Source organism: Microtus pennsylvanicus, chromosome 2 (assembly GCF_037038515.1).
Source record: "Microtus pennsylvanicus isolate mMicPen1 chromosome 2, mMicPen1.hap1, whole genome shotgun sequence".
In the NCBI taxonomy this organism is placed as follows: Eukaryota; Metazoa; Chordata; class Mammalia; order Rodentia; family Cricetidae; genus Microtus; species Microtus pennsylvanicus.
This window is the reverse complement of record NC_134580.1, coordinates 113201336-113227228: the sequence shown is the minus strand read 5'-3', so window position 1 is coordinate 113227228 and position 25893 is coordinate 113201336. Positions and strand designations below refer to the sequence as shown.

Here is a 25893-nt window from a genome sequence, read left to right as displayed (position 1 = left end):
AGGGATTTGTCGCTCTGCTGATGAGAGAAAAAGTTGGCAGAACACTGGGGAAGATAGACACATATCCAAAAATTGGAAAGTATCTGAAATGGAACAAAAGCTTCAGAGTCAGAATCTTGTACAGCACAGGGATGAACTAGTGTTTCACTCATCACTGACAGCCCTTGACAGACGCCCCTCTACAGACGCTGTCCCAAGCACTGGCACTTTCCTCAGCAATGGGTCTTTAAAGAGTGTCATCCTTCCTCTGCTCAAGAGAAGGCCTGTGTCTACTCTTTCCAGAGACTGCATTCATGAAGGAAAACAATGACCTCCACGGGACCAAATCCATCTCTCTCCTGACCCTCTTCCTCTTTCCCTGCCTCTCTCCCTCCTTCCCTCACTCTTGCCTTTCTTTACCTCCCTTCCTTTCTTTCGTCCAACCCTAGTTGCTGAACCTAGGGCCTGTCATGTGACAGATGAGTGTTCAATTGGAGTTACATTTCCATCCCACTCTTTCTGTTCCCACCATATTACTCAGCCATGTCCTGTTTTGTCTTTTCATCATTTAGAATTTGTGTGATATTGAAGATTATATAAAGGCCTTGCAGAGGCTCTGTCTTAAATATTCTCTTGGGATGTTGTCCTTCTATGTGACTGCCCATTCCTCCTCAATATGCCTCACTGGTCTACCCCATGTATGTTATCAGTGCCTAGTTTGCCTAGTGTTCTTTACATTATCTATCCACTCAATTCCCCTAAGTGTTCCTACTTTGTCTATAGCCTTAAATATTTCATCCATGAGTACTTATAATTCTCGAGTCTGTCTCCAGTAGTGAGTGCTCTCCAGACCTCATATCTACTTCTTATACATTTTCTTGCAAATGCAGGGTTAGCTTCATGACAGGAGACTTGTGCAAATGTAGACAGAACCACACCCTGTTGAAGGTTCTGTATACTGTCCTAAAATTCCCAGTGATTTGATGTTTGCACTAGTATTTTACTCCTCAAGTCTGGTGCTGAAGTGGTTTGAAAGAAAATGCCCCCCAAAGGGATTGACAATATTAAATTTGTTGGAGTAGGTCCACCCTTGTTGGAGAAAGTATGTCACTATAGATGCAGGCTTTGAGATCTCATATATGTTAAAGCCACACCCAGTGAGTCAGTTCACTTCCTGTTGCCTTTGGATCAAGATGTAAGGACTCTCAGCTCAAGCACCACGTCTTCCTGAATGCTGCCTTAATTTTCAACCATGATGATAATGGACTAAACCTCCGAAATGAGAGCAAGACACCCCAATCAAATGTCTTCTTTTGGAAGAATTGTCGTGGTCATGGTGTCTCTTCACAGCAATAGAAAACCTGACTAAGACGAAGGAGCAGGACTGTGCGCTCCGGGCATACCCGTCGTTTGTCCATGACCAAAGGTTCATGTGCAGATTTATGGATGAGAAGTACTTAGGAGAGCTGGAAGAGATCTGGAAGCTGAAAGCAGTGCTTCCTTTTGGACCAGAGCCTGATACACAAGCAGAAAGACAATAGCCATCCATCATCAAAAAGCCTGATCTTACTTGCTCCTGTATGTCAGCCAATTTGCTGTGCCAAAAGGGTGACAGGGAAGTGGGAGAACCAGGACACTAACAGTTTCTTCTCTTTTCATTCCCTCCTCACCCATCTGAGCCATCTCCTCAGGTCTTCATGCTCTTATTTTATTGCCTGCTTCCCTCCACAGGGATGCCGGCTCCACGCATCATGCAACACTGGGCCTGAAACAAGTGATGTCCTCAGTAAATACGTGCCAATGGAGCAAATAAACCAAAATAAAAAGAGTGAGGTCAGTGGGCATGATGGTTAATCTTGGTTGTCAGCTTGACTGCACCTGGAATGAACTAAAACTCAAGCAATTTAGAATCTGTGACAGATTTTTCTTGATTGCATCATCTGAGGTAGGAAGACCCACTCCAAATCTGGGCTAAACCTTTTGGTGACTGTCACAGAAAAGGACACGAAAAATGGCAGTTTTTGCTTTTCGTCTGCTCGTCCTCACTCTGTCTGGCAAGTTCATCTACCCTGCCCCTGTGGCATTCCTTCACTGGTGTTAGAACCTACTTCTTAAGGATTCCAACATAGACGGAAGACCAGCTGAGATGTCCAGCCTCTTGGGTTCAGCAACTACCAGATTCATAGCCATTCCATCTGGAGAGAGACACTGTTGGATTAGGGAGACCATAGCCTTTAAGCCTCTCTAATAAATATCCTTTTAATATTCATTCTATCAGTTCTGTTCCTCTAGATGCTAGACTCTAGACCTGTTCTTAACCTGTGGGTCATGACCCCTGGGGTTGAAAAACCATTTCACAGGTGTCGCTTTTTAGATATCCTGAATACCAGTTATTTACAATTCATAGCATAACCAAATTAGAATGATGAAGTAGCAACAAAAGAATCTTATTATCGGGAGTCTTTCACTGTAACAGGCAGAGATCAACATGGAATTGGCTTCAGCGCTGTGGCACAGTGGTGGGAGTGCAAGCGGCTACAGCCCTTTGAATGTTAGTGTGGCGATTTCTCAGAAAATTAGGAAACAACCTTCCTCAAGACCCAGCAATACCACTTTTGGGTATATATTCAAAGGATGCTTAATTGTGCCACAAGAACATGTGCTCAACTATGTTCATAGCATCATTGTTTGTCATAGCCAGAACCTGGAAACAACCTAAATGCCCTTCGACCAAAGAATGGATAAAGAAAATGTGGCACATTTACACAATGGAATACCACACAGCAGAAAAAAATAAAGACATCTTCAATTTTGCAGGAAAATGGATGGAGCTAGAAAACATCTTTTAAGTGAGGTAACCCAGACACCGAAAGACAATTGACACATGTACTCACTCATAAGTGGTTTTTAAACATAAAGCCAAGAAAACCATCCCACAAATCACAATCCCAGAGAACCTAGACAACAACGAGGACTCTGAGAGACACACATAGATTTAATCTACATGGGAAGTATAAAAAGACAAGATCTCCTGAGTAAATTGGGAGTATGGGGACCTTGGGTTGAGTGTTGAAGAGGAGAGGAGAGGCAGGGAGGGGAGCAGAGAAAAATGTAGAGCTCAATAAAAATCAATAAAAAATGGAAAAAAGGGGGAAAAAAGATAAACTCTTATGTTCCAAACCTTTTGCCAAGCTCTGTCTCTAGAGAATACTACCTAAGATACCAATAAAATGAGACCTACTGAAGGCTAACACCTACGGTTCCTAAAAACATTTACAAAACCATTTACTGAACATTTGAAATGTTCCCTACTCTATGTTTAAAACACTTCTAAATAAAGTAATTTGGTTTACTTTAGAAAATACACACACACACACACACACAGAGAGAGAGAGAGAGAGAGAGAGAGAGAGAGAGAGAGAGAGAGAGAGAGAGAGAGAGATCTATGTGACCACACTGGCCTTTAAAAACACTTTAAAGAAAATTAGCACAAATAACTAATGCTTCATGATTTATAAGCAGAAAGGAGTGTTTATGTATTATAAAAGGACCTCTAGAACTTTGCTTTGTTCACCTCATCCCCACCCTACAGGGTTCTTAGAACTTCTGAAAAGTACAAATTTCTCTTTCTGTAGGCTTTAATCATCACATTTTAAAAAAGTGTTTGAACAGAAGCATATGTTATAATAATTGGGTTCTCTCATCAAATGCCTTTTAAAGAAAAGCCTGTATTGTTAACTGTTGTTGTTGGATCTTGTGTGTGTGTGTGTTATTTTTTCCTTAGTTCAAAGAAAACATTTGCTAGGAAATCTCACAGATAAATACAAGGAGTAACAAGAAATGTTTATATATTAAAGTTTTTCTAAAACCATAGTCTACCCTCCCCAGCATATATTTGGCAGGGCTATGTGATGGACAAACAACTCACTTCCCAGGAGTTAGAAAGCAATGGGAGATACCCAAAAAAGTTGGCATGCCAGTGTCCTTCCAAGGGCATGCTTGCAATAACCCATCTCCCAGGATCCTCCCGCCGTCAAACAGAACCGCCACCTCTGCGCCACCCATTTAGAAGCATGCTTTTAACGTGGAGGCTTTCAGGGGACATTTCAGATCCAAATGATTACAATAGAGGCTCCTATTTTAAAAATTAATAGTATAAGAATAAGTTGTTTTCAAAGAAAGCTTTTGGCTGAAACAATAGTGTCATTATGCATGCACACAGTCGCAGAGAAATGCACCTCAGAACTCCTGACTTCTTCAGGCTTCCAATTGTGTGTGTGTGTGTGTGTGTGTGTGTGTGTATGTGTGATCTAGAAACTCAACAAATCATAAATTCCCTTTAAAGTATAAGTTTACTTCCAAGATGCAGTTTTGGTTGCTAAGTTACAGCTTCTAAATAGTGTCTCTAAATTTTAACAACTTCAAATAGACATTTCAACACTGGCTGGTTTTTTTATGAGCAGAACGGGAACATGCCACATACTATAATGATTATTATTAACCTATTTTAAAGTGCAGTAGCATTGCGAAGTTTCTTAGCTATGCTAGCGAAAGCTAGTTTTAAAGGCATTGTGCGATGTTCACTAAAACACTTGCAATTTGAAAGGGAGTTTTTTTTTTCTTAACACTTTAGGGCCTCCATAGAGATGGTGAAGTTACCGGGAACTCTAAATCGGGAACAGTCTGTCCTCAAAAAGGAAAAATGAAGTTGGATCTGAGGGTCTTCATATTTCAGGCTGCAGGGTGGCAATCACGAGAAGAGTTGAAGGTAGAGGAGGAGGAGGAGAAAGTGAGTCACCATGGCTGTGACACTTCATTTTTTATTTGATCTCTGATGCCCTTTCCAAACTATCGTACTTGTTCCCAGATTTAGTCCATCTTCCCTAGAGTTCCAGGTCAGGGTATCAGTCAGGGTTCTCGAGAGGAAAAGAACCAACAGAATGAATGCATACATAATGCGTATGTGTGTGTGCATGCATGTGTGTAAATATATAATATATATACATATAATATACATACATATACATATATATATTATCTGAAAGAATATCTTAAATTGGCTTAAGCAGCACCACAGAAGCAATGTAAGAATAGCTGGCTATTTCACAACAGAGAGGTCAACCAGTAGTCAATCAGTCTGTGAGGTTGGCTGTCTCCAAAGTCCTAACCAGACACTGAAGGCCTGCAGGACTCCTGGAGAGTCCATGCTGGAAGCCCAGAGAAGCTGTTTCTAATGTCAGGAAAGGAATCATCATCAGCAACAGGATAAATGGACTCATTACTGAGGAAGAGGTCAAGCAAGTGGTCTGGGCTGCTAGCAGAAGGTGCTGTAAGCATTCAGGGTAGGTTTCCCCATCACAACAATACCCCACAGGCAAATACCCACAGGCAAACCTCATGTAGACAATTCCTCAAGCCAGAATCCCTGTTCAAGTGACTCAAAGTTGAGCATTTGAAACCAATTCTCTGAGTGAGGGTCACAGAAATTCCACGATTGCCTTGGGAGATCTGAGCATTTTAGCTGGCTGAACGTGTGAGCATTTCTCCAGGTTTAAGAGCCCAGTGCTCAGCTCAGTAGCACATAATGGTCTAAAATTCCCCCAACACTCTCAGGAGGAAAATCTCAGTGTGGTCTGATCCAGTGCAGGGTCAGACTTAGAAGTGCTGGGATCTTTTCTTTAGTCTTGGACATTCTAAACTTCCTATTACAAACTGAGCCGAGGAACACCAAGTACAAACACCACTAGCAAATCCTGAATATGCAGTCTTATGCTGCAGAATCACTAGAAATATTCTTGTCTATTAGTATTGTACTCCATGAACGCACAGGTTAAACAATCAGAAATGAATTACCGTCCCAAGATAGCTATAGGTAAGTAGCTGAGGTCCAGAAAATCGAAAACAACCTTTGACCCCTATAGGGAGTAGAGACACCTGGCCCTGTATGGCAGCCAGTTGTAAACTACATTTGTGTCACATGACCAGGAACATTTCTAGCAAATTCATTAGTGCCTACTCTTGGAATTCGGTGCTCTGATTACAGACTTAACAAAGTGGAGCTGAAATTCATTCCACCGACAGTCTACCTGATTCCAAGATACCAACAGGAATGTTATGTTTATTTGGCAACACTTAAATTATGCTCATTGTCGCATTCATATTCATGTGCTCTCGAGTTGTGTCTCCCTCCTTCCCGTGGATGAGAAGCATCATTTCCTAGCTCCGTGTAAAAGTGTTGTGTCTGCTGTTCATTAGGAACAGCTCTGGGAGGAGTTGTGCTCCCCCATCACTGGCTGGACTTCTAGGGATGTCTCAGCCATGGGCTCACTTGGCACACAAAGCAGGTTTTCCTGATGTTTAAAGACTGTTCTTATCCACTCTGGAGGACCACTGAGTGGGAAGTAGTAGAATGGAAGGAAGTTAGAACACTCTGAAGTTATAAGTAGCTGGGGGCATAAAATCTATTTAGAAAAATCAGAAGGACCAGTTTCAAAATATTCATTTCCTTCTTTAATCATATAACTTGTAGGAACGAAGAATGGGGTAAAAATTTTGAGATGTTGATTTAGTTTAAAATTTTAAGATATTATTTTTAATTTATGTATATTGTGTGTGTGTGCGTGCACATGTGTGTGTGTGTGTGTGTGCTCATGAATGCCTGCTTAAGGTGTTGGATACCCCTAAAACTATAACTACAGGTATTTGTGAGCCACACGGTATGGCTGATAGGAAGTGAACTTGTGTTCTCTGGAAGAGCAGCAAGCTTTCTTATCCACTGACACCTCTCTCCAGCTCAAAGACTGATTTTTTTTTTTTTAATACACGGGAATTAACTCTACTGCTTTACGATAAGATTTTCCTAACAGAGACACTTTTTAAAAAAGTAATAGCTTTCAGTTTTATAAACTTCCAAATTTTGAGTCTCCCAGCTTTATACCCTACAAGAGCCAAGAAGGACAATCTTCATGTAGATGGTGGAAGTGAAGACATGGGTGCCCATTGGACTATTCAGTAATAGGTTTTTCGTAGATGATGGGCTGAAAGGCAGTCCTTGAATATGTAATTTTTCGGAATTAAAATTTGCTGTGGTGATAGGACTAGGAAATCACCCAAATGCTAACCAAGCTAGTAATCTAAAGTTTTAGAAATTCTTCAGAAAGGTACTCTAATGATAAGACTTTGGTTCATGTAAACTCATGTCATTACATGACTTGAAATTCCAGTTGACTGTGCTGAGCCGGGGTTATGCTTATGTCAAATGGCACCCATCCCTCAGAAGTGTAAGGTAAGTCGCTACCGTTGACCCCAATGCACTTCAGACACAGGGCCCAGAGGTCCTAGAGTTGGAACTGACAGAAATGTCTCCTCCCTGAAGACCAACTTTCATGATACCTGAAGGTGCCATGCAAGCCTTTAAACTCGGGAAGCAACCAGTCATCCCCCCAGCTATGACACCTATGAACTACAATATGCCAAGCATGGCATGATAACCCTAAGGGTGTAATAGTAGCATGCTTGTCTTGATGGTAACCAACAGCTCTCTACTTGGATGAAAAGCTCACTCAATCAGAGGAAAACTATTCTGGGTATGGAAAACAGAGCCAACTACCCTGGGTTCACACTGTCATGGATCTTGGTGGAGGACCTACAACTGCTACATTATTAAACCAGCATAAGTCCTAATTACATTATAAACATTTGTCCTTGTATCCACAAAGTATAGTTCTCACCCCTCGTTGATCAAAATTCTCTTTGCAGCAGATGAAGAGCATTACAGAAAACCACAACCAATCAAAATGCAGAGTTGGTGATCTCAGTCCCAACTGGTACATCTACAACAGAACTCCAGCATCTAAGGCTCAGGAAACATTGAGTAGGAGGAGGTAAAAATACGAGAAGAGTCAGAGGATCAGGGAGTTTGCTGTTTCTAAGGAATGCCAGAAGCACCATCCATAATGTCTTACTAACACAACTGCCTAAATATGAACTGAACAATGACAACACCAGTAGATATGCTAATGTGGACTGTGAAAGCCTCAACTCTACACAAAGAACTACAGGCAATGGAGAAGAGCTGAGTACAGGACTGCTATGGAATAATCTTCTTGTACATTATAAAGATTTGTCACTCAAATCGGTTTAATAACATGCTGATCAGCCTGTAGCCAGGCAGGAAGTATAGGCGGGACAACCAAACTAAGGATGATAGGAAGGAGAAGGGCAGAGTCAGGAGTCGCCAGTCAGATGCAGAGGGAGCAGGAGATGAATGTATTATGCTAATAAAGGTACCACCATGTGTGGCAGAGCATACATAAAGAATGTGGGTTAACATAAAAGTAAGAGCTGGTTAGTAATAAGCCTGAGTTATTGGCTGAGCATTTACAATTAATATAAGTCTCAGATTGGTTATTTGTGACCAGGTGGTTGGGACAGGAGACTTCCTACGTAGGACAATTAGTCTTCCTCAAGGAACAGCACACCAATTGGTTTTCCAATTCCAAAGGGTCATCTCTGAAAATACACATATAAGTAACAATATACAAACTGAACAGATTGCATTATTACACATACACACACATTAGTTATATATTCATAACAATTAATAAAAAGGAGGCCATCGATTTGAACTATAGCAAGGATGGACATATGGGAGTGTTTCAAGGTAGGAAAACAAAGGGGAAATGATAAAATTATATCATCATTAAGAAACCCCAAATAGAATTCTTAAAAATACCACTCTGTAACAAAAAGAAAACAATATTAAGTCCATAAGTGTGGGGTGTAGTGGAAGGACTGTCAGAATGTTCTGGTAGGCTGGGATCATATAAATATTAGCCATTAGCGTGTATCCAGAGCAAATGAGATTGCTCCATCCAGTTACTATTTACTAGGCAATAAGGAACACTTAACCTGCTGCTTTTCAGAATTGTGCTCCCATTGAGAACACTTTCTTCCCCTTCCCAGAGTCCCTCAGCACACCGCTGCTTTTCCTCCCTAGGGGTGAAGTACTTCTTAAAGGTGAAGTAGTAGCTCTCAGAAACACAGCAGCAGTTAAAGACCACGGGGTAGTTTCCCAGACTCTTGGGCTTACACTGTATTCTGACACAGCATATCAGCATCCTGGAGAGAAACACTGTGTGGCCAGGGTTGAGATCTACTTTTGCAAAGGCATAAGATATGAGGAGGATGCATGGGGACAGGTCTTCAAGGCTACTTCTTGTTCAAGAAGATCTTCCTTCATTCAGAAGGCTGCAGATGAACGTGGCAAGGACTCTTCACCCCCTCTAACTTCCTTCACGTAAGACTTAATGAGAGTAAAGGGCAAGCAGACTTGACTAGACATTGTTCCGTGGCATGCCCAGGAAGATTTCTTGCTGTAGAGGTATGCTTGTCTCCGCAAGTAGAGGCACTTTCTGCCAAGTCTGATTAAGGATTTATTTAGGTCTCTAGGACTCACGTGCTGCAAAGAGAGAACTCACTCCTACAAATTGCCTTCTTGCCTCCAAATGCAAGCCAATCTATGCATATCTTCTCCCAGTAAATAAAAAACAATGTAATCAAGACTATCAACTTGACCTGGCCTCATAAATGAAGGGATAGAGAAGCCTTATCATTTCATATAATAAGTGTTCTTCATCTTACCTGAAAGACCACTTTTTAAAACATAACCTTTAAAATATGTATGTATGTATGCATATATAATATGTGTGTATGCATGTATACATGCGTGAAGGCATATGGGTATTTTGCCTATACAAATGGGCACCGCATCCATGCAGTTCTCACAGAGAGCAAAAGAGGGTGCTGTATTCCCTGAAACTGGAGTTTACACAATTCTGAGCTGCTATAGGGGTGCTGGGAAACAAACCCCTATATGAGAAGTCAGTGCTCTTAATGGAAGAGTTCTCTTTTCATTTCAATAGTGCCATAAGCCACAGTTTGCTTTCTGGTTTTTCTTTTGAGGCAAGGGCTCACTGTGCAACCATGGCTGGCCTGGACATCGCATAGATCTGCCTGCCTCTGCCCCTCAGTCAGAATCAAAGGAGGGCACCACCACGCCTGGCACAGGTCACTATTAGTTGTAGGCTTAAATTTCTTTAAAGTCAATTATCCCGATGATCTTTACTTCTAATAGCTTAGTGAGCAACGCAGATTTAGACTGCACACTGCACTTTCTAATTGTTTCTGGTAATAAGATTTAATCCTCATGCAAATTGAGCCATCTCAGCAAATTCTTGAATACTAGGAGGAAAGGTAACAAGGAGGGCAAAGCAGTCTAAAACCCTTTTATTTAGAAGTGACCACAGCAGCTTCTCCAAGGTGATTCTTGAAGTTTTGCTAGAATTTACAACAAAGTGTATTTCAGGATGCCACTGCTGAAAACTGTGCTTACTGTAGGGAACTAAAAAGCATTTCATGCCCATACCACCTTAGAGGCAGAGATCACAGAAGAAGTCCCTATTGTTTGATATCATACCCACTCCAGTTGAAAAGGCATCTAGAGAATTGTAATTATATTCTAAGTTAAAGATCCCAGACTTCAGGACAGAAAATGTGGTTTCATTCCTTTAGGTTTGGTGATATATCCAATCACTGAGGCAGGTCACATAGGCATTGTGAAGCAATGTCGCTGAACCATGACTAGAAACCTATGTGCCTGCAGAGCTCACACAGCAGGACATATGTGACCACTTACACAGGGGAAACAGAAGACAGCTTTGAAGGAGCTGGGACCAATATCACTAACCGAGAGGACCGATGGCTGCCTTCTGCTTCATCATAATGGCATCTTCTATCATGAGCCTTACAAGACTGTCTCAGTGTGTGTCTCCAGAAAACCACACACAACTACCCTATTCTGGGAGGATACTGACCCATTTCTGGAATTTTCCACCACTTCCCCACTTTAATTCACAACTCTCATTTCCACTGAAGTTTTCTTACAGGATGCTACCCAGAGACTCAAGTGGGGTATCTTTTGTGAGGAGCCCAAACTCATTCCTCCAACACATACTTGTCTCTCTCTGAAATATGCTTCCTCCAATTCTTTTTATTGTCTCGTCTCTGGACTCTATCTGATGGTGACAGGAATCTGGAGATAATGATTAGACATCTTGAGCTCATCTCCATCCCTGGGGCTTCCTCATCCTTTTTCAATAGTGATATAGTCACAAGAAAATGACAAAGGAGGCATAGGAGACCCCGTATCAAAGTTATATGAGCAGGTAAACCCTACCGGCAGGTCCCTTCAATATTCTCTCTGAACCAGTCGAGACTTATGGGCATCTCTTCACCCACTGGCATTTAATTGCTTACTGCTTCTATTTCCCTTCATGGCTGGGGACTCAACCTGGACCATCATGTGTGCTAGGCAAGTGCCCTACCCTGGAGCTACACAGCCTGCTTACTCTAACTTCCATACTCTGATGTGTTACCACATTATCCCTGAGCTAGATGAAGTTCCATGGCATCATTTTTCCAATTCCCTTTTCCCCTTTGCCCACGGGCTCCCTTATCTATGGGAGAGTTCCTGATAATTCCCTCCTCCCACAGATTAGTTGTATTTTTCTTGCTTCATTTCATGCCTCACTTCACTGTTGTTGAAAACGGGGCCTCTTGAATATAAGGTGGCAATTCTAGACTTACCGTTATTCCACCCCTTGGGCTTGCTATTTCTGTCTGCTGTGGGGTGGAGTTTGTTTAGTGACTTTTCCAAACATGTTTTATTAACCTACATATCATAAAGTTTTCATTGTAGGAGTATAGTTGAGTGACATCGAATCAAATTACAGTGTTGCATTTTGCAAGCATCACCATTACCTAGTTATTGAACTTACTCATCCCAAACTGACATCCTGCCCCATTAAACACTAATACCTCATTCTCCTCTAACTGCTGCCTAATAACTGCCATTCTTTGGACTCTATGGATGAGCTTACTCTACATATTTTATATAATTGGAATCTATAAGTATGCATTAGGGGAACCCACAGAAGTGTGTCTGCCCCACTTTGACTAAAAGTCAGAGTTTAAGCTTATCTTGCTCTTTGAAAGTTATGGACAAGAGGTCTGAATAAGGTGTGGCTACAAACAAGATATCTTGACGTAGGGTGTGGTTGCTTGATGTTTTGGGTACTGAGATGGCCCACAGAAGTGGATTCATTTCATCTTGACTAAAAGTCACAGAATTCAAGCCTGCCCATTGCTGTTCTTCAAGGATATGACAGGAGGTTGCTGCATGTCCTGCATAAACAACAGAATGGTTAACTCAGGATATAGTAGCTTGACGCTTCAAATATTGAAACAAGTAAGTGCTCTATTTGTTCTTTGTGTCATGAAAAAAAAAGCTGTCTTTTGCCTTCTTTCCCCCTTTTCGGATTGGGGTATATAAGCATATGGAAAATAAACACGGGCATATTCGGTATTCACAGGGTTGCCTTCCAGGTTCTATCCTATGTCTCTGTATTTCTTTTACATCTCTGTCCCTCATAACTAATATTTCTAATCCACACACCCCTACTCTGGAATGTGTGAACCCCGTCAATACTGGGCCCCGACAGATGTCACCCCAACATGTGGCTATGACATGCCATATAATTTGCTATATGGGTATCGATCCTTTTTGTAAGGCTAATTTAAAAAATAAAAAGTCTTCAAATTCTAACCATTTTCTAGCATGTGTCCAATTTTCTTTATTTTTTAATGGCCGAATAGTATTCCATTTGGTGTACATACTACATTCTGTTCATATGTGGATCCATTGATAGATACAAATTTTGATTATTTTCACCTTTTGACTAATGTGAATCATGATTTAGAAACAGTGAAAGTGAAAATATGTCTTAGCCTCTGCTTTCAATTATTTGAGGGTAAATTCCCAGAAGTAGACTTGCTGGATTAAACTTCGAAAACCCACAACACAATTTTCCATGGCAGCTGTACCATTTCACATTCCTGCCAGAAACGAACAAAGATTCTCATCTTTTACAATTGTAAGTCTTGTTTTTTTCTGTTATTTTTATTATTATTTTTCAATGATAGCCACACTGTTCTACACGCAGTGATATTTCAACCTGACTTTGACTGGCATTTCCTCCAGGGCCACTAATAACCTAAATCTTCTTTCCTCTGTTTGCTGCTAATCTGTGAATCTTCACTAGGGAAAATGTATTTACATCTTCACTTATTCTTGGCCACTATTTTTCAGTTATATTTTACGTTGTGTGCCCTCAAAGCTATTGTCCGGTTAGTAAATTAGGTAGTTACTTAACATAAACTTCCCTAATTCCCTTTGCTGCCTTTTTAGATTGTCTCGTGTTGGACACTTTGTTGTTGCTTAATACAGCTATCTAAACTCTATCTGAGCTTTCATTTCCTAACATTATGTAGCTGTGAGTTTGGAAGGCAAAGCCTAGAGTTTTAAGTATCAGTACTACCTGGGACATCTGCATATCCGTAGACTCTTCATTACATGGGAGTGTCTTCAGAGCCATTGTCCCTAAAGTGAGCCTCATCTAAGCCTCTCCTCCTAGGATTTATTTCTACCAACTGCCATCTTTTACTCTAGGTAGCTTGTTTATTTCACTCTCAAAGTTTTTCAGGAATATTTTATACAACAGTTTGCTTCGTTGGGAGTAAACAAACTTCTGTAACTCCTTCTAGAAAGTCCAAATAGAAGGGCAAATAGTTCCTTGGTAATAAAGCCTGTTCTGTGAGGGTGCCAGGGGTAAGAACCCTCACCAGGGAGACTGCTCCCATGTTTAATAATGCTGCCACACTGAGGAGGTATGTGGTTAGGCTAATGTCACCGTGCTTAAATTTGTCAGGTAAGTTGGAGTCAGACATCTTTGGTGTGTCTACTTGAGTCTTTCCAGAGGGAATCAACTGAGGGAGAAGACCTGTTCTGAATGTATGTGGCACCATCCCGAGTGTTCTGGGGTCCCAGTCTAAATAGGATGGGAAAGGGAAAAGGCCATCTGGGTAATAGCAGCACGCACTCTCTGCCTCATGGTTTCCTGTGATGTGAGGAATCAGCATCCATGGTCATCAAGCTGGAGCTGGTCCCGCTGACACAGCTCTGGTGGGCTGGGCAGTATCCCCTGAACAGTGCATCAGAACAACCCTGCTTGATGGACATTTGGTCACAGTAATAAGAAAAGTAATAGCCACGGTCACGAAGCTTGCTCACCATATTCAAATGACCTTCTCTTGAGTTAGCATATGCTTGGCTGCCCGAACCTTCATATCTACTGCAAAGGATTCACGTAACTTCACAGTTAGAGTTCTGTGGTTCGCTATATCAGTGTTTTTATGGAGGAACGGGCCTTTGGACCTTCTTTCCCCACTATTTTTTAATGAGTTGATCACAATCTCTCACAACATTGGGACATGCAGACCCACATCCTTAAGAGGACTGAAATGACTTAAGGTGGGTCAGGCAAAGGGCTAGCTGGGTCAAGTTCATAATCTGAGCTTTGACGTGAAAATGCATGTCTGGCGCTATCCACTCACACACTCTCTCATTCCCTACTTTCATCCACTGATTTAATAGAATCAGGAACAACACACCAAACCCCAGGCCAAGGTCACTGTGCTTGTTTAAATGAGAATGACCTCCAGAGGCATCTGTTGGAATACTTGGTCCTTAACTGGTGAAACTGTTTGGGAAGGACCAGGTATTGTGGTATTATTGGAAGAGGTATGTCACTGGGTGGGGGGGACTTTGAAGTTTCAAAAGCCCAGCCATTCTTAGTTAGCTCTCTCTGTCTTCTGCTTGAAGATCAAGATGTGAGCTGTCAGGTGTTCTTGCCTCCATGCCTTTGCTGTGCCATCAGGCACCCTCAAAATCATAAGTTCAATTAAATTCTTCCTTTTATAAGTTACCTTTGTCCTGGTATAGTCTCACAGCATTAGACAAGTAACTAATATAGCAAATCTCAGGGCAAAACTATTCTCATAAACTCAAAGACTAAGGCTACTGCACCAACACCTGAAACAAGGTTATCCATAAAGACTAGTAGTCTTCAAATCATTCAATGTGGAACAGCGCTTGGGCGTTCCTGATTTCAGCATTGCAACTCTAAAGACATGTTTTCTAGCCTGTAGGTGACCCTAAGTCTTTTTTGGAAAGGTCACGCCTCTCCATGTATTTCTTATAAATCTCCATTTCTCCCTAATGTCCGTTAAGTGTTTCATATAAACGTGCGAACAGAGAGCAAGTCAGACATTCAACTTAATGACAAGGTGCTGCCTGTGTGTGTGTCGGGGACAATATGGCATGTGCTCTTGTCATAAATGTTACAGCAGTGATTTGGGTGTCAGGGCTTCATCAAAAGCATCTAAAAAGGTTTGAGTTGGAGAATAGGCTGTAATTTCCACATCTGCCCCAAACAATCAGTCACTGACAGGCTAGAAATTCTTATCAGTAGAGATTGAGCCAATTTTCTCTATTTCATAAAAGCACATTATTTCACAAAGAAACTTTTAAATAATGCTAGGCCCAATTGAAATTGCAGGAAAGAGACACCGAGTCACAGGAATGATTTTTAAACGAAGTTTAATAAGTGACTGTGCCTATCGGTGGGCTGGACAGCCTACCTCTGCCAAGATCCATTGGTAATGATTAAAGCATGTAGGTTAGTTTCAGGATTAGAAAGTTCTTGCCACATTAATGGATCTTATCCCTGGTGCCCTCAGCTTTCCTGGCATGTTTTGAGGTTCACACCGTCCACATATCTGTTTCCTGCCACACTCTGACCAGTTTGCCTTTCTCAAGCTCGAACAAGGTAGTTGATACTAAGCACAAGAGTCAGAGATACAGGCAAAGAGAACTCTGAGAATGTCCACTTGGAAAAACATAGCTTTGAAAATGACTTCTCCAGCCAACAGCAAAAAGTAGTAAATGACAAACCTTCTCAAGTGCAACGTCAGGTGATTCAGAGAAATGGAGCAAGTTTTGTTTCATATGTGGTGCTAGGAATGAAACCCAGCATTGTGCATGCCAAATGACTGATGGACCCCGACCTAATCCACAGTCTTAATCCTGGAAAATGTTTTTAAAGGTTTGACACTTGCAGGAAAGAGCTTTAAGCCCCCAGACACGTCATACAATAGGAACGGACATAGTCCACTGGTTTCATATGGTTAAGATCATGTCAAATTTGATTTCGGAACTAATGGAGAAAAATCAAGATAATATTAATATTGTCGAGTAGGAAATCAGCAAGAGCTGTCGCTTATACCAATGGCAATTTCCTGATATATAGCTAACATAAAGGCAATGCAAATCTTTGGAGGGGAGCTTCAACCTGAGTCCAGGGCCTTAGTGCATGCCCGAGGAGTGCCCTGCCACCAATTTCTATCCCCAAACCCAAGATCACACAAATATTAAGCATACCCTTCCTTGTATTTCTTCAGTCATATGTGACCCCATGATCAGCACTCAGACTATGGCATGAGCACCTCGTCTGTCCAGAAAGATGCCTCTTGTGTTCTTCTTCTATCCATCCTCTTGCAGTCTGCATCCAGCTGCCAACCTGTTTCCAACCACCAGCGCAAATTTTGCCTTTACTTGAGCTTAATGTAAGAGGGATTACAGGTCATAATTTCTTTGTGTCTTTTTCTTCAAACTAATGGTTCTTAATCTGTGGGTCGTAGCTTCCTTTGGGGCCAAATACCCTGTCACAGGGATCACCTAACACCATTGGAAACCATGGGTATTTACATTACAATTCATAAGAGCAGCAAAATTACAGTTATGAAGTAGCAATGAAATAATTTTATGGTTGAGGGTACCACAACACGAGGAAGTGTATTAAGGGGTTGCAATGTTAGCAGGGTTGAGAACCACTGCTTTAAACGTTATGACATTAAGAATCATTCATGGGCTTGGCTATCAGCATCTCCTTCCTACATGCAGCGAGTAGAATTCCACTATCTGAATATGCTATAGCTTACTTATTCCTTTATCAGTTTGTGGAGATTTCAGTTGTTTCTGGTTTGGGGTTAATGTGAAAAGAAAGGTATTAGAGACATTCTTTTATAAGTCATTAAATGGATATATTTCATCTCTTTTAAGCAAAAACTAGGAGTGGAATTGTTTGGTCATAGCAAGTAGTAAGTACACATTTAATTTTATTAGATTGTGCCACCAGGCACAGTGCCACAGGCCTGCTATCTCTGCTACTCAAGAGGCCGAGGAAAGAGGATCAAAAGGTCAAGGCCTATCTAAACTGAATTGAAGACCAACTTCAGACCTCGTGGAAGTAAAACGAACTTGGAATGGAGTTCAGGGAGAGAGTGCTTGCCTCCTACACGGCACACATATAGCAATCCTCAGTGCCCTGGTGTATTAGTCACTGTGCTATTGCTATGGGAGAGACACAATGACTACGGCGGCATATAGAAAAAGATCATTTATTTGGGGGCTTGCTCACAGTTTCAGAGGGTTAGTTTACAGCTATCACAGCAGAGGGCCATGAGGTAGGCAGGCGTGGTGCTGGGCAGTAGCTAAGGGCTTACATCCTTGTCTGTTGATAACAAGAAAAGAAAGTAAGACTGGCCTTGTGTAGGCTGCTAAAATCATTCCCAGTAACACACCTCCTCCAACAGAGCCACGCCTATTCCTATGGGGCCACATCTCCTAAACTGTTTCCTACTTTGAATTTCACTTCCTGGGATCAAACATTCAAATGCATGAGCCTGTAGGGGACATTCTCATTTAGACCACCACATTCCATTCCCTGTCCCCCACAAGCCATTCGCATTCAAACCACCAACACTCAGAAAAAGAAAAGCAGGTAACCCCCTCCAAAGAGCTTTCCAAGCAGGTACACCAATTCACATTACCACTACATGAGGGTCTTAACTGATGAAGAACTTTGTCAATACTTGGTGTTGTTCACATTTTTACTGTGCTGTTTTAAGAATTTCAACAGTATTCTGTGGTGACCTGTTTCTTGGAGGCTACAGATGATTTTAGTATGGCCCCTGATATTAAGGCTGTTTTGGATTCATTTACTTGACTATTTCTTGATTTCATTGTTGATTTTATTTTTATATTGCAAATACTGTCAGTAGTCATATCAGTAAGAACAAAGACTTAGAAAATTAAAATCTCCTATGGGGTACATGTGTAGAAATAGCTGAACTGCAAGAAAAGTAACTCTCATAAGAATCTGTCCTTAGAAGATAAAGGTCCTTTAAGATTTGTGAAGTTAGGAGATCTCAAAATCAAATATAGGGTGCCACATGCTTGTGGCATCTTAGGAAATGATTCCATCCTGTTCTTGGAGCTGTGCTTACATTATTTATTCCACTAAAACTTCAACAGCAAATGTAGACAGTGAGAAACTCTATCTAAAGCCTGAATTATAACAGCAGAAATCAAAACACAACTGTGAAATTGCCTTTTTCACACTTGTAAGAGTGTGTCTTTTGAATTTGGTCCTAAGAAAGTATAAAGCACATTACAACGCTACTGTGACTGACAACTGATTTGCCTGTGGAACTCAGTTCATGATTTGTAACAAAATGCAACTGATAAAAAAACTCAGTTCAGTTCTTCATGGAGCTATGGCTATGCAATATATAGTTTTCAGTTACTGTCGGATAAATCAAGGACACAAGCCAGCAACAGATATCATGTGGACATGTGGTCCATGTGCATTGCCCAATCTTCTCCTGGGTTCCTAATAGTGCTTAGAGGTGATTAATATGAAGTAACTATAAAATCCACTATGAAGCTTACAATTAAAGACTGACTCAAGGGGGTATAAGTTTAAGATAAGCTTAGGCACAATAATTAAAAGAAGATGCATTAATGCAGCTATATAATATTTTAGAGTGTTATTTAGCAATACAGAAGTTATGAGCAACTTGTAGCAGAATACAGTCCCTAACGTTTTGTGAAGTCCCATTGAATTAAACTGTTTCCATTAATAAGTGGAAAGAATAAAAGCAATAATGGAAAACTAACTTTGAACTTTAATGGATGCAGTGTCTTGGACTGTTCCTTGTCTATTTCACTTCTTATATCCTGTTACAAAAACTGAATTACTAAACAGATAAGTAGACCTTCTAAACTGGGAGAGAGAGAGAGGTAGGAGTACAGGGAGGAGGAAGGGAGAGAGAGGGACAGGGTGAAGGAGGGGGAAGGAGGAAGGGATAGAGGGCAAGGGGTCGTCAGGGAGGCTGTTTTGTTGAATTAGTTCTTTAATTGTGAAGTAAGAGATAAGAATTGGAACAGAATAGAAGTAGGTTTGATGGACAGTTCATCTTTCACCCAGAGAAGGTCAGGAGAAGTAATGGGGTTGGAACACACAGGGTTTTGAGAGATATATTAAGGCTTTTGGTGTTTTAATAAAAATAATGAAAGCTATTGTATAGTGTAAGTCCAGAGTTTACTTGATGTGCAAGCCAATTAGGAAGTTGCAATCATTAGAGAGAAGAAAGATGGGTGTTAGTGAGGTTACTGGAAAATGTCCTGAGAAAGACAAAAATGGATGCATTCAGGAATAAAGTCAGGAGGAATAAATCCAGAAATAATATTTGTGGACATGCACAGGATTGGATACGGGCCACGAGGAAGAGGGAGATATAAAGTGTGACCAGCTTACATAGCAGGAGAGACAGAGGTGACTCCTCAGAACGAGAAGGCCATTATCTCTACTAAAATGAATTTGACATAAGCCTCCACGCAGGACTAATTTCCCCAGTCTCAACCTGAAGTTATGAGGGGTCAACACTGCTCCAAATGTGTGATGGAAAATTAGATCATTGCTTTGATGATACCCACACCTGGAGGAGCCATAATTGCTTATTTTAAAAAATGACGCTGGAGTCATCTGTAGGGCTTCGATGAGCACAAGAGCGAGCCACGCGAAGACAGAATGAGCACGAGAAATAAATTGCTTGGTGCTCAGTAGTCCAAAGAAACAATGAGCTGGCTTTATTACAAGTTTGGGGAAATGAAAAAGTTCTGTGAAGTGACAGTCTGCCACTTTGGATTCCTCAGAGAAGTATCCAAGTTATTATTCTGGAAATGCATGCGTTCGCTTTATCACTGGGCCATTTGAACCGGTAACTGTTCATTAAAGCCAACTATGAAGGGCAATTATAATTTCCAGATGCATATAGCAAACTTTGCTATCTGGAGACAGCAGGGTAGAGATAGAGACAGGCCATGGCTGGAGATAACATTCTGAAAGAGCTCAACTGAATTCAAAAGAGGAGCTTAAGAAAACTTACTCAGAAATAGAGATGAGATTTTTTTTCCCAATGAGATTCATGGTGCTAACCATTTCTGAAAATTATATGACTTCAATAAGGCGTGGCTAAGACATATGGGTGCTAATTTTAGCCTCAAATCTAAGGCTTATCAGCTATATGAAAAATATCCTCTTTTTTTCCCAGCAAGATCTATTGAACAGGTTTTTTTGTCTTTCGCCCATAGAATACCTGTAGTTTTCAAATCTTCTTCTGATTGTAAAAGTACGGCCTGGGTTTCTTTAATGGCTAACCTCAACTGTCAAAAATTTGGATTGAGAATCTCCTAGGAGAGTAAGAAGCAGATCTCTGTACGTGTCTGTGAAGGACTGTGCGTGGAGATGAAAGCATGAACTCTGACCTAATGAATGACCTGATGGCTCCAGAGCTCAGAATGTAGAGATGGGCTCCCCAGAGCATGATACCTTGGGAGACTAGCCTTCATGGTGAGCATCAGTTGATGGACCCTGACTTAGAGAGTAAGGTGAAGAGCAATCAAGAAAAACTCTTGACTCCAGTGTCATACTGACACAAGCATAGGTGCCTACACGTGCCTTGCTGTGCGGCACTATTCCTGTGGAGGCTCGGACAAAACATCCGCTTAGTCCAGATACTGAACCAAAGACAGACCTGAGTAATGAAACCACTAAAGCCCTGTTTAGTAAACCAGTGAGTCATTTTGCATAGGACCTGAAATTGGTTTCCAGCACACACAAGGCATCTCACAACAGTTCCATGAAATCTGCCTTCTGCAGGCACTAGGCACACAAGTGGTGCAAGACATATGCAGGCAAATGTTCATACACACAAAATAAATAAGTCTCCAAAAAAAAACCCTAAAATAACCAAACAAAGTAAAACAAGACATCCAGCATACTAATGTATTGTGCACATTGATGTACATGTAAGACTCATGTACATTAAATTAGTAGTTTGCCATCTGACATGGAGCGGTGGGTCTAACGTGTCCACACTGAATGCAATATGCTTCTAATAAGAAAAGGAAGCCTCCAGCAGCGACTGGAACTTTCCATAAATTTCCACCTTGAGTCATCCAGTGTTTGCTTATTTGAGATCTAATTATTTCTTTTCTTTCTATTCTTTCCTCCCTCTCTGTCCCTTATCTTCCTTATATTCGTTTTATAGCACCTGGAATCTGAACAATCTAACTTCTCTTTAAATATTAATTTCTGTACATATTCTAACATGTACAGACATCCCAGAGAATTTTGCTTTAAAAATCAAAGATATTTTGATTTAATAGATCTAGGGTAGGGACTAAGATTCTGCACTTCCAACAAACTGCTGGACTACAGCAAGGTGTTTTGACTGCTGAATGAGTAGATAAATTTATGTGCAAGAGAGCAGAGCCTTGATTTTTTTTAAACCACTGTACTCTGAGAGCCTGGATCATGTCTGCTACGTAGCAGCTGCTCAATAAGCAACCAAAGATAAATGAATGCATACATTTTATTTAAATAGAGGGAAATACAACTTGGTTTGCTTGGCAATTATGGTTTTAAGCAGCTGACTTTGCAGCGGTAACCTGGAAAAGTCAATGAACTCTGAACCCTAGTTTCCTGGTTTGCACAAAGAGTTCTACGCATCACCTCTGAGATCCATTGTGCTTTAAGGCATATGATTCAGTGAATTCACAGGAATCAGAAAAAAAGAAGTGTTTCCCATCCAGTTGAAAAGCAAATGCAATGGTGTAAACACAACCGAGGCTCTTGCCTTTGTCTTAAAAGCCACTCCCCTTACTCTTCCAGCACAGGGACCTGGCTGCTATAGATGCAACTCAGAGAAGGAGACCTTAGCAGTCCTCACAGGTGCAGGGTGACTCCTCATTTTCAAAGCACGTTCTTGTTTCTTAATTTGTACTCGACCCTTCCCTTGCCATGTGGGCTCCTCCCTGTTTTCCATGATCTCTAGTTAAAAGCCATGGATATGTGTTTTTAGAGCAGTTGGGTGATGAGAGGAAAAAAGAAAGGAAAGGAAAGGAAAGGAAAGGAAAGGAAAGGAAAGGAAAGGAAAGGAAAGGAAAGGAAAGCTGCATGGCTGTATTCAAAGCCTTGAAGGATCACAATCAAGTCTCCAGAACAGCCAGTGAGATTTCTGACAAGAGTGGGCAGTTACTGGAGAGAACATGGGGGCAAGATAGTTACTGCTTAAAATGATCCAGAGAGCTTGTTCACATTGCCAGCCAACTACCAAGCTTCCTGTTGACCTCTGCTTTTACATCTTGCTGGCTGGAGCTCAGAGTTCTGCCCTTTCTCCATAGGCAAAGGATACCAGGTGCCCGAGGCACTAGGAACCTGTATTGTCTCCAACTTCAAATCTTTGAAAGAACAGGTCATGGAAACACAGGGGTTCAGAGACCTATTCATATCTGGGTCATTTACTTAGCTATTTGGAGAGAGTACAGCTTGGCAGAGGGAGGGGAAGAACTCCATTCGAGGCTGCTATGTGAGCGAAATAAACAGCCCTGTGAATTGAGGGAGCATTCTCGAATCCTGCCCACATCGTGGTCTCAGTCTATTCACGGTCTTACCTCTGATTGAGAGGAAAATTACTCACAGCTGGGAAAGGAAGTCACATCTGTGTCCTGTATGAGCCGAAGCCACCTCATTCCTTTTTGCTTGCTCCAAATTATCCCACTATTCCAAAGCATATGCAAATGTGAAAGGGAGGAGTTAGGAAGGGAAGACATGGGCTGGGAGCTCTTTGCAGCATCTGGGTTGGGGCACTGAAGGCGAGGACTGACACATCCGTCCTTCCCTTCCTGTGCCATTCACTGAAGCATGGAATGAGCTAGCCATTTTACTTGGCGAGTCCTCAAAAATAAACACATTTTTCCAAAGAAAAGTAAATTATGCACACCCTGAGTTGGCCACATCCACCAATCCACGCGTCACCATTCATTCCATCTCCTCCTGTGTGTACTGACTCCCATGCTCAGTCATCCCCTGCTCCTTTATAGAGTGACAGACAGAATGGACAAGATGCTTCTTGTGTGAACACAATGACTCTTTCCCACCTGCATGCTATCTTGAAACAGTTCCCAGTGTTTAACCCTGCAATGCCTGAATAATAACCCCTGCATCTAGAAGGGGCAGTAGCAGACGCGACAGTGGCTTCCCCTCCCCTCCTTCAAAGGAAGGTTCTGTGTTCATTTCCATCCCTGTGCTTGCCTATATGCCACACACCAATGTTCTAATAATAAAAATAATATGCCTCATTGGGAGCGGTGGAAGAATTATTAAAATAAATAAACACAGGGCACCAGAGCTCTCAGTCATGGGCTTTGAAGAGTTTGGTAAAAGGTTGTAATTTCTTGAGTCAATACCAAGTCTTAAGTTCACCAGATCAATCGTAGGAGCAACAACACTGTCTTTATTCACTGTCTGTCAACAGTTGGAGCAGGTGGGAACGATCCTAATCATTGATTATAGCTGACAGAACCTCAGCCCCGCCTTACGTCCATGGGCGGCTATGAAGAGGCGCTCTGGTGGTTTTGAAACATTTGAAAGGAGCTTCAAGACATCAGGTAATGTGAAAGGCAGGAGGGCGTGAGCTGTGGTGTGGCTGGGATGATTTGTGTGAAGGGGCATGTGGAGGCGGACAGGGACAAGGGGCAGGCTTTTCGGGCAGAATGAGCCTCTGATTGCTGGCTGACAAGGTGTTTGCTTTTCTGTTTTCTAAATGACGCAGGAAACTGTCCACATTGTGATTTATGGTGGAATAGGCTTTCAGCTACCCATGGGCCTCGGAAAACTCTGGAGAAGCAGGATGTTTTCAGAAAAGTCTTTCCACATCAAAAGCAAGAGAGGTGGGGTGTCTCTCCATCTTCCAGACAGCATGGCCATGGAGAAAGTGAGGGAATGCCCAGTTATAGCCCACTCTCCAAGACCAGAGCTAAGTAACGGAATACCTTCACAAGGGAGGCTTTTCAGGCTGAGCCTCAAGCCTTGTTTTCTTGACTAATAGGTGAACCAGGAATATTTTCTTAAAAATCAAACCCGGCTCATAAGTTATGTGACTACTGTCCTGAGTAGAAAACTAAAATGGACTTCATTTACTCTTTCAATTTACTTTTAACTTGCTACATACAAACGTAAAACTCTTTCATCTGTTTGGGATACTATGGGATGTCTCAGTGATACCCACTGTGTGCCCCTGTTGTGATGGTCCAAACACTTGCCATTTCCTTTTGGGCAACTGAACCAGTTGTTGTTGTTGTTTAATCTTTTATTCATTGATTACCCTTTTTGTCAACCATTAGGTTAATGTAAGAGATTTATGGGAGATAAAGATTAACTGATGTTATCTCCGACCTCAGGAGTGCTGCTGTGACATAGAAGTATATTTGCTCCAAGTCCAGTGAACTAAGCATTGAATATTCTTACTTCTATTGAATTCCAATAGCATTTACGTTCTCTTGTCAGTTAAATAAGAAAAATGAAAAGAACCATGGATAGAAGGGAGTGGAGAGGGGAGGAAGGAGCAAGGAGGTAAGACCTTTCTTGTGACAAACATTGTCCTAAGTGCTACTGCATACAATATTCTAAGAGAAACACATTTCTTATTTTTGTCCTCTAACGGAGGGATGTTGGCTCCTTAGTCCTTCTATATTCTAAATTTTATCAGCACTGCATGTAAAATAGTCACTAAATACATGTGGGTGTGATGATCAAAGAATGATCATGTCTAGCCTTGAAAATGTATTTGCAAGCTTGTTTGAACTGTTTCCAAAAATAAGAGACAAATAATTTTAAATTACTTTCTCCAGAGCCTTCCCATTATCAGGAGCCTGTACTCTTATAAATGGTCCCATTTACCATGTAAATCCAAGAATATGGGGACTTTTGGTAATCCTAAATTCCATTTCTGCCATGGCTGCAATGAAAGACAAGGGTATGGTGAAAATATTTGATGACTTTTTAGAGATGCGTTAGTTAAAATATTGTAAAATTAAGAACAAGAATGGAAAGATAAGCAGAGTCTCCATTCATTATCTCTGTTGCTGGTCACAAACAGGGACTATCACAGTTTGATATCCAAAGTCAGAATGGTTTGACATCATTGACATTATAGACTCATATATCAAAGGAAGACAATAGAAATAAAATAAATCAATATTTTCTGGTTGAGTTGTGGTCATGGCAGCATGCTCCTGTATGCTCATGGTGAGCGGGTCTTTTGGAGCACGTTCTTTTGTGAGAGTCATTGCAAATCATTTGATTTTGTACAGTGTATGTACCTTAATTGCCCTGACTCTTTAAAATTATATGATTAACTAAATCCACAATGATGTCAATCCTGCAATACAAACAGCAGATTCATATTTACACTTAGAAGGGAATAAGAATTTAGTTAGCTAGCAAAGAAGCATGGGGTAGGGGTGGGGCACTGCTCAGCAGTCAAGACTAATTCATATTGTCTCAGGGGCATACCAGAAGGTTCTGTCCCCCACCCCCACCCGAGTTTCTCTGCAATCACACTGATTGTAAAAGAATGGATACCTGAGCTTGAAAGACCTTGCTTCAGTAGGAAGCAGTTTTTTTTATCTCATTTAAATCCCAAACTAAATGTTAGTAACTTTCCCCAAATTACTAATATTACACAAAAATACAACTACTAGTAAACTAT

The 25893-nt window shown here is 41.3% G+C and overlaps 1 protein-coding gene across 2 annotated transcripts in view; it reads right to left on the bottom strand.

Moving 5' to 3' along the window:
* The window catches only part of Plcb1 (phospholipase C beta 1), a 678563-nt gene that overhangs the window by 283096 nt on the left and 369574 nt on the right, over positions 1–25893 (bottom strand). The window lies entirely within an intron of this gene.